The following is an 8,460-nucleotide window of genomic DNA, read 5'->3' as shown; positions in this document are numbered from 1 at the left end:
CCTCCCAGGACTCTGAACCTGGGGTCTTTGTTTACAAGCATAGGGTGTGTGATGGGATGCAGGTAGCATGGTGGGTTAAACCACAGAGCCTAGGACTTGCCAATCAGAAGGTTGGTGGTTCGAATCCCCACGACGGGGTGAGCTCCCGTTGCTCGGTCCCTGCTCCTGCCAATCTAGCAGTTCAAAAGCACGTCAGAGTGCAAGTAGATAAATAGGTACCGCTCCGGCGGGAAGATAAACGGCGTTTCCGTGTGCTGCTCTGGTTCACCAGAAGCGGCTTAGTCATGCTGGCCACATGACCCGGAAGCTGTACGCCGGCTCCCTCGGCCAGTAAATCAAGATGAGTGCCGCAACCCCAAAGTCAGTCATGACTGGACCTAATGGTCAGGGGTCCCTTTACCTTTATAGGGTGTGTGCTCTGTCATAAAGACAGGGGCCCTCTCTATCTTCACCCAACAATCCAAATTATTTGCATGCTTCCTTGTTTCTCCTAAAAAGGTAAAAGTAAAGGACTCTTGACAGTTAAGTCCAGTCGCAGAGGACTCTGGGGTTGCGGCACTCATCTCGCTTTACAGGTCTAGGGAGCTGGTGTTTGTCCACAGTTTTTCTGGGTCATGTGGCCAGCATAACTAAGTCTCTTCTGGCGAAACCAGAGCAGCGCACGGAAACACTGTTTACCTTCCCACCGGAGTGGTACCTATTGATCTACTTGTACTTTTTGGCATGCTTTCGAACTGCTAGGTTGGCAGGAGCAGGGACCAAGCAACTGGAGTTCACCCCATCGCAGGGATTTGAACCGCGGACCTTCTGATCGGCAAGCCAAGAGGCTCAGTGGTTTAGACCACAGCGCCACCCACGTCCCTTTTGTTTCTCCTAGGAACGCCTTTTTCCAGTTGTTTGGATATCTAGAGTGCGAGTCTATAAACCAGGATTGGGGGAACCTGGCACCCTCCAGATGTTGTTGCACTCCCTGCTCCCATCCTAAGCTTTGCCAGTGAGTCAGGGATGGTGGGAATTTGTTTGTTTGTTAATTATTAATTAATTAATTATACAGCCCTTCATCAAAGGGTAACAACACATGTTCATCATGGCTTTTGGGATGCTCAAGTTTTTAAAGCTAGGTCACTCCTAGCCGTTACCAGGTCAGTAACAGATAGGTAGCCGTGTTGGTCTGCCATAGTCAAAATAAAAAAGTTCCTTCCAGTAGCACCTTAAAGACCAACTAAGTTAGTTCTTGGTATGAGCTTTCGTGTGCATGCACACTTCTTCAGATACACTGAAACAGAAGTTGCCAGATCCTTCTATATAGTGAGAAGGTGGGGAGGGGTATTACTCAGGAGGGTGGTGGGAATGGGAGATTGGCAGATAGCTGAGATGAGCCTGTTGACGACTCTTAACAACTGCAATACATCTTACAGGAAAAGGCAAGGGGTGAGAAGGTGAAAAATGGCTTAGTCATGTATAATGAGATAAGAATCCAATGTCTCTGTTCAGACCAGGTCTCTCCATGGTTTTAAGTTTGGTAATGAGTTGCAATTCAGCAGCTTCTCTTTCCAGTCTATTTCTGAAATTCCTTTGTAGTAAAACAGCTACTTTGAGATCTTGTATAGAATGTCCTGGGAGATTGAAGTGTTCTCCTACTGGTTTCTCTGTTTTGTGATTCTTGATGTCAGATTTATGTCCGTTTATTCTTTGGCGTAAGGTTTGGCCTGTTTGTCCAATATAGAGAGCTGAAGGACACTGGTCAGTAGTTACCCAGGTCAGTAGTTACACTCACTGATGCCATTATTAAAATCTGTGAAGTTGTAATGTTAAGTTTAATTTCTGATCATTCTGATTTTTTGTTAAGAACTAAGACCAGAAGCTGTTTCCATGCATTCTTGGGCTGGGGCACTAGAGGGCGTCTGAAACCATGCAGCTTAAAGATTACATGTTTTATCCTGTGTTTCCTAACAAAATCCAGTAGCCACAATCACATCAGTGTTAAGGACATTTGAGTGCAGTGATTTCAGTGGAAAAATAAGGTATGTGCTTTATTCTTCCATTAAGGCCAATGGGGCTTAGAACCGTACAGTATCATGCCCTATGTTTTGGCCAGCAGATTTCTACATTCGATTTCTTTTGATCCGTTGCTCATTGTGGTGAATATGATGTGGCAGCAGTGTGACACTTTGCAGTGTGTCAAGTTCCACATCATTATTACAGCCTCTGCCTCATCTATCCAACGTTCTCAAACTATAAACTTATCTTGACACACACACCCCACTCCTCTTCTTTGTCAAAACTTTTTTTTTTTAAAAAATCAAACCTTTATTGGTTTTCAGGTCACAACAGGACAGAAAAGCTGTAGGATTATCCCAGCATGAGACAGACAGAATATGTTATCCACTCCTCCTCTGTATCATTTTGGCTCTTTCCTATAGTCCAGTCAGGACTGTGAGATGCCTGCAGAAACTATGAGCTCCTCTGTCCTTGCAAGATGTATTGGCAAGTTCAAACGACAAAGCAAAAGCAAATCAATTCCATAAAATTAAGAGCCAGCTTCCCTTTTTATGCGATTGGCCCCTTCCTTCAAATTTTGCAATCCAACCTATGAATAATTGCTGAGCAATGGGTCCCGCAGTGTGGAGTGGAACTGAATAGCCAAGGAAGGACGCATATCTAGGATTTTAGCCTTGGTCTTGCCCCCAAGTGAGCATCTATCTGCATACCAACCAAACCAGAAGCAGTAGGGCACCCATTGGTTCAGTGCATGGTCTTGCAGCAGGTCCACAAAATAGGAGGAGATGCACCATTTTTGAGCCAGCTATGTACTGGCCTTGCCTTCTTGTTGTTGCTATGGGGGGTGGGTGTCTGCCGTCCACCACAGGCACATTTAAGGCCAATAATTTCCATCGCCTTAAATAGCCTGGATTGTTTTGCAAGTAGTGTCTTCAGATTGTATTGTTTGCGAGGAGGAGGGGGGTAGAAATATCTGTCTGGGAGATGCCAAATATCTTCCTGCCTTAGCAGGCTCATTATGGCAGACGGAGAACCTCAAAACTAATCAAGAGCATGTTTTGAAGAGTTCCAACTAGTCTTGAGCACAATGAGCCAGGGAGTGTGTTCTGCTGGACCCAGTAGATCACACTTCTAAGCCAGCGTGTTTGGAATCGGATTGCACAGAGGAAAGAAAATGTAGGGGCATTAAAGCTGAATTCTAATCACCGTTCCACTGTGCTCAAAAAGTGCCTAAAAGCATTCAGTCTTCATAATTTTATTTGTGTTTGATAAAAGCCTTTAATCCCCTCCCCTTACTTTTTTGCAGGAGGGATTGATCTATAACAGGGGTAGGCAACCTAAGGCCCGGGGTTCCTTGGCCCACGGACGGTCCGGGAATCAGCATGTTTTTACATGAGTAGAATGTGTGCTTTTATTTAAAATGCATCTCTGGGTTATTTGTGGGGCATAAGAATTCATTCATTTTTTCTCTCCAAAATACAGTCTGGTCTGAGGGCCGGTGGACCGGCCCAAGGCTGAAAAAGGTTGCTGACCCCTGATCTATAATAATCCGATGGCTTTTCCTGCAAGGTATGGGGGCTGGATGTTTCGCAGTTCCGATCCAATCTGGTGATTATTTTGGAGGAGGAATAAGCAAGTTGTATAGGCGGGAGAGTCACTGGAGATTAAGGGAACAGGTGAGGGCATTCGTATGTACCCCACACTATCACCGCTTTTCTAATCTCACATCCTGTGTACTGGCAACTCCTAAAGCCTTCAAGGCAATACAAAGGAAGCCAAGCCAGCTGCTTCACAATATCACCCCCCACACTATGCCTTTAGGCATGGATAAATCATTTTCCTCCCACTGCTCTCTCCGCAGACAGGGCTGTGGGTGCAACATTCTCCAAATAAATAAACTCCTTTCAGGGTTATGGCTTTGCTTGGTGTTCTGATGTGGCTGAGAGGCTCGCCGAAGGACTGGCGCCCACCCATTTTTGCAAGATAATGCACACACACTAACTACGGCATTTTGTTGCTAGTCCGTTCATCTTGCTTTGAAGCAAAGGTGACGTGCATCTTACTTAGGATAATAATGTGGATCAGAAATAAAAAAAATCCTTCCAGTAGCACCTTAAAGACCAACTAAGTTAGTTCTTGGTATGAGCTTTCGTGTGCATGCACACTTCTTCAGATACACTAAAGTGTGCATGCACACGAAAGCTCATACCAAGAACTAACTTAGTTGGTCTTTAAGGTGCTACTGGAAGGAATTTTTTTATTTTTGACTATGGCAGACCAACACGGCTACCTATCTGTAATGTGGATCAGATGCAGCCATGAAGTTGTCAATGACATGACAGTTTTAAAAAAACGACGACCCTGGGTTGAAGCATTTGTTTTGCTTAGTTTAGCTTATAACGCATGCCAGAAATTGTGTGCAAATAAATCGAACTTTTAACATGAATCTCACGCTGTCACCGTTACCCTATGTTATGGTTACCAGAGATTCCCCGTTTCCCGGGGACAGTCCACAGATTTACAAACCTGTCCCTGGATTTCATTTCATTTATATTTTAAGTGTTGTAGATTTATTAGTAGGGAATAAATGTTGTGTGATTGGTTCAACGGCACAAGATACATCATATGGGGAGTTCCGGCGAGTCAAAATGGCGGGCGCCACGGCAGCAAGCAGCTCCTGAAGCCAGCCAGAGCCAACTGCGCTACCAGGCTGGCTCCGGGCTGCTGAGACTGCTGCTGCTGCTGCCGCTGCTGCAGGGGAACTGGGGAAGCCCAGCGTCAACTGGGGGAACCGCTGACCCCCCTCCCGCAACCCAAATTGAGCTGGAAGCGAAAGCGCCCAACCACCCGGCCAACTGCCCAGCAGCGCTCTGGGGCCAGTAAAACCCCCGGAGCTGACGCAGTGAGAAGGAAGAGAGGAGAAAGAGGAAGGAGAAAAAAGAGGGGAGAAAAAAAGAGGAGAGCTTCTTTATTTTTTAAATAGTTTTTTAAAATAATTTCCCCCCTCTTTTTTAAAAAAAAAAGTGTCCCCGGATTCTTTGAAAAAAATCTGGTAACCTTACCCTATGTTGATCCATACTAGTGGTGATTTCCAGAGGAGCAGCTGTGTTAAATCTGTTGTCGCAAGAATAGAGAGTTTTGTGGCACCTTGAAAGGCTAACAAATCTCACGACGTAAGCTATATGCATATACAGACACACACGCACAATCTATACATACATACATATACACAGTTGTAAGAGAAGGAGTTTTGAGCTGCGGGGGTCAGAGGGAAATGAAATCCACCAAGCAAAGATGGCGATAATTCAATTAGAACTGGAATGAATGAAAAATAAGCAGCAGTCCTATACAATACAGTGGTTGTTTTATTGACTCAATAAACTTCTGTAGTAGGAAAGGAAACTATCATCTCTATTCAGGCCCAAATGAATAGAGTTGAACTTCTTGATGAATTGTAATTCGTCGGTTTCATGTTGCAACCTCCCTTTGAAATTCCTTTATTGAAGCATAACCATTTTAAAATCAGTGGTGGACTGCTCTGGTACTCTGGCCTGAGTACAAAATGGTTTGCTTTCCCACTACATAAGTTAATTAAGTGCCATACTTTTCCATCTATAAGATGCCCCCTATATAAAGGACGCCCCATATTTTGGGGTACTCAAAAATGGGGGGAGATGGCACAGAGTTGTTGAGCTTTTTTTAAGGGGGGATTTCTGAAAATCGCTCACAACACTTCCGAAAATAGCCTTTAGTCTGTCCCCTCGCCTGCCCAATTGCCGCAGCATCAGCCAATCAACACCAGCCATTGATGCAGCAACCAATAACACGCCCAATAGCCACTGATAGCCAGGGCAGCAACCAATCTAACGTCCACCCCATGCACTATCCATGTATAAGACGACCCCCACTTTTAGCACAATTTTTAAAGAAAAAAACCTAGTCTTACACACAGAAACGTACGGTAGCTTTATTATGTATTATTATAATGCAAGGGCTCACTGTTTATTACGCATGCTTTCTGGCTAATGGAATTATCGGTTTGCATTTCGTTTCTCTCTCATCCCACAATTTTAACTCCTCCCTTTACAACTTTGTGTGTGTGCGCACATAACTGAGGATGACACTGGGCACATCTGATGTAGCGATCACAAAAGGTTGTGTTACAATTTGTTAAACTTTCAAGGGGCCACAAGACTTCACTTTCATCCCACCCTTGGGCTGTGTGTTACCCAACACACAATGAATGGGTGATGCCGAACAGAATTTTGCAGAATTATGCCCGCACCTGCTGTTCCTAGGCCTGCTGCCGCCTCAGAAGCTGGACATAGCATATTAGCCAAAGAATTGCACGAGATTGCTTTCAAAGATTTCTGCTAAGAGGGTTTTCCTCCCAGATGCTGGTTGTTCTGGGAGTTGTCACAGGTACGGCTGGTGACACAAACACTCAGCGGTTTATTGATAATGAGGATAATTAACTGTATGGCGCCCTGTCTGTGGGAAAGTCCTATAGAAAATAAAATGATGACAATGAAATGTTTGCTGGGAATCACCCACTTCCTTCCCTGGGAATCCTGCCCACTCACCCTTAACCCATTTCAACCCGAGGCACATGGAAGGTGGTGCCGATTTTGACGAAATGGCAAGTTGGGCACCCTCAGGCGCCTTTTGTCTGTCTCCAGGCAGAGAGGGAAAGAGCAAGACTAAGTCATGGAGAGGGCTCTTTTGTTGCAACCATAAAATGAATAGGCCAACTGCATTTTTGGTGGTGATCAACCTGTAGCCAATTAAAAAAAAAATGATAACAGTCGTACCTTGGTTCTCAAATGCCTTGGTTCTCAAACACCAAAAACCCAGAAGTGTGTGTTCCGGTTTCCAAATGTTTTTCTGAAGCCGAACGTCCAATACGGCTGTTGTTTCCGGGGCACCTGCACCAATCAGAAGCTGCGCTTTGGTTTCTGAACATTTCAGAAGTCGAACGGACTTCCGGAACGGATTAAGTTTGGTGCTTTTGTTTTGCTATTTATTTTGCATTTTTGTTTTTGAGGCTTTTTCGGTTCATTTGTTTTTGTGACTGTGTGGAACCCAGTTCAGCTACTGATGGATTGTGTGACTGCAGAAATGGATAAAAGCCCCCCATCTAAACAATGACTATCATCAGTGCAGGTAAGAATTTTTTTTTTTTAATTTTCATCATCTACAATACTGTCTTCTTTATTTTATAGTACAGTACATTGATTATTGCTTTATGGATCCATGGACTCATTAGATAGTAAAATTCATGTTTAATTGCTCTTTTAGGGGTAGTTTTTAAAAGTCTGGAATGGATTAATCTGTTTTGCATTACTTTCTATGGGAAAGCGTGCCTTGGTTTTGGAACGCTTTGGTTTTGGAACGGACTTCCGGAGCAGATTAAGTTTGAGAACCAAGGTACTACTGTACTACATATGCCTGCATGAGATGAGCAATGATGCTAGTATGTGTTGGGAAACTGTCCCCTAGGATAAAAATGCACTGAATCCCCACAGAATTGTAGAATTGGAAGGGACCCTTAGTTTCATCCAACCGCCTCCGATGTAGGAATATGCAGCTGCTCCGTATGGGAATCGAACCTGCAACCCTGGCATGATGGGCACCACGTTCTACCCAGCTGAGCTACGGGAGGTGAACGAAGTTTGACAGTGAAAATCAGATTCTCCCGTGCTCAAACGTCATCCGAAAGCCCTGCATCTCTCACCACTGGGTCACACACACCTGCTAAGGAAGCCACACTGAACCCACACAGGCGTACAGCAGCGAGGGGGGTTCTGCGGAGGAGAGGAAAGTGGAGCTAGACAGAGCAAGAGAGGACATCGAGGCAGCCAGACTTCACGCCCACACAGCCCAGTGTAAACAGTTGCCTCTCTCAGCTCCCGGCTCGCTCTTGACCTTCATTATACAAATGCCAGAGGCAGGAATGCGAAACAGGATCAGGAGGGTACGAAATGGTGGCACAAAGTCAAACCTCCCGGCGGGAGGTGACGGGGCACCCTCCCAGGCGTGACTAGCGGTGCCAACGAGGCAGGCTGCTGCTCTTCAGCAAGATGGCGAGGCTACAACACAATGGGGAAGATGGGCGAGTGCCCACCACATACAGAGACCACTTAGTGATTCTCCAGCATGCCAGGCAGAGCTCTCAGTCCTCGGTCTTCTCCCCGCTGGTAGCAGCAGGGGCTGAACGTGAGACCTCAGGAGCAGACCTGTGTTATGGCCTCATTACTGCCACCAGGTGGGACGCGGGTGGCGCTGTGGGTTAAACCACAGAGCCTAGGACTTGCCGATCAGAAGGTCGGCGGTTCGAATCCCCGCGAGGGGGTGAGCTCCCGTTGCTCGGTCACTGCTCCTGCCAACCTAGCAGTTCGAAAGCACGTCAAAGTGCAAGTAGATAAATAGGTACCACTCCGGAGGGAAGGTAAACGGCGT

Source organism: Podarcis liolepis, assembly GCF_965112155.1.
Source record: "Podarcis liolepis genome assembly, chromosome: 2".
Taxonomy (NCBI): domain Eukaryota; kingdom Metazoa; phylum Chordata; class Lepidosauria; order Squamata; family Lacertidae; genus Podarcis; species Podarcis liolepis.
The sequence above is the reverse complement of the archived record's forward strand: the minus strand, read 5'-3'. Positions refer to the sequence as shown.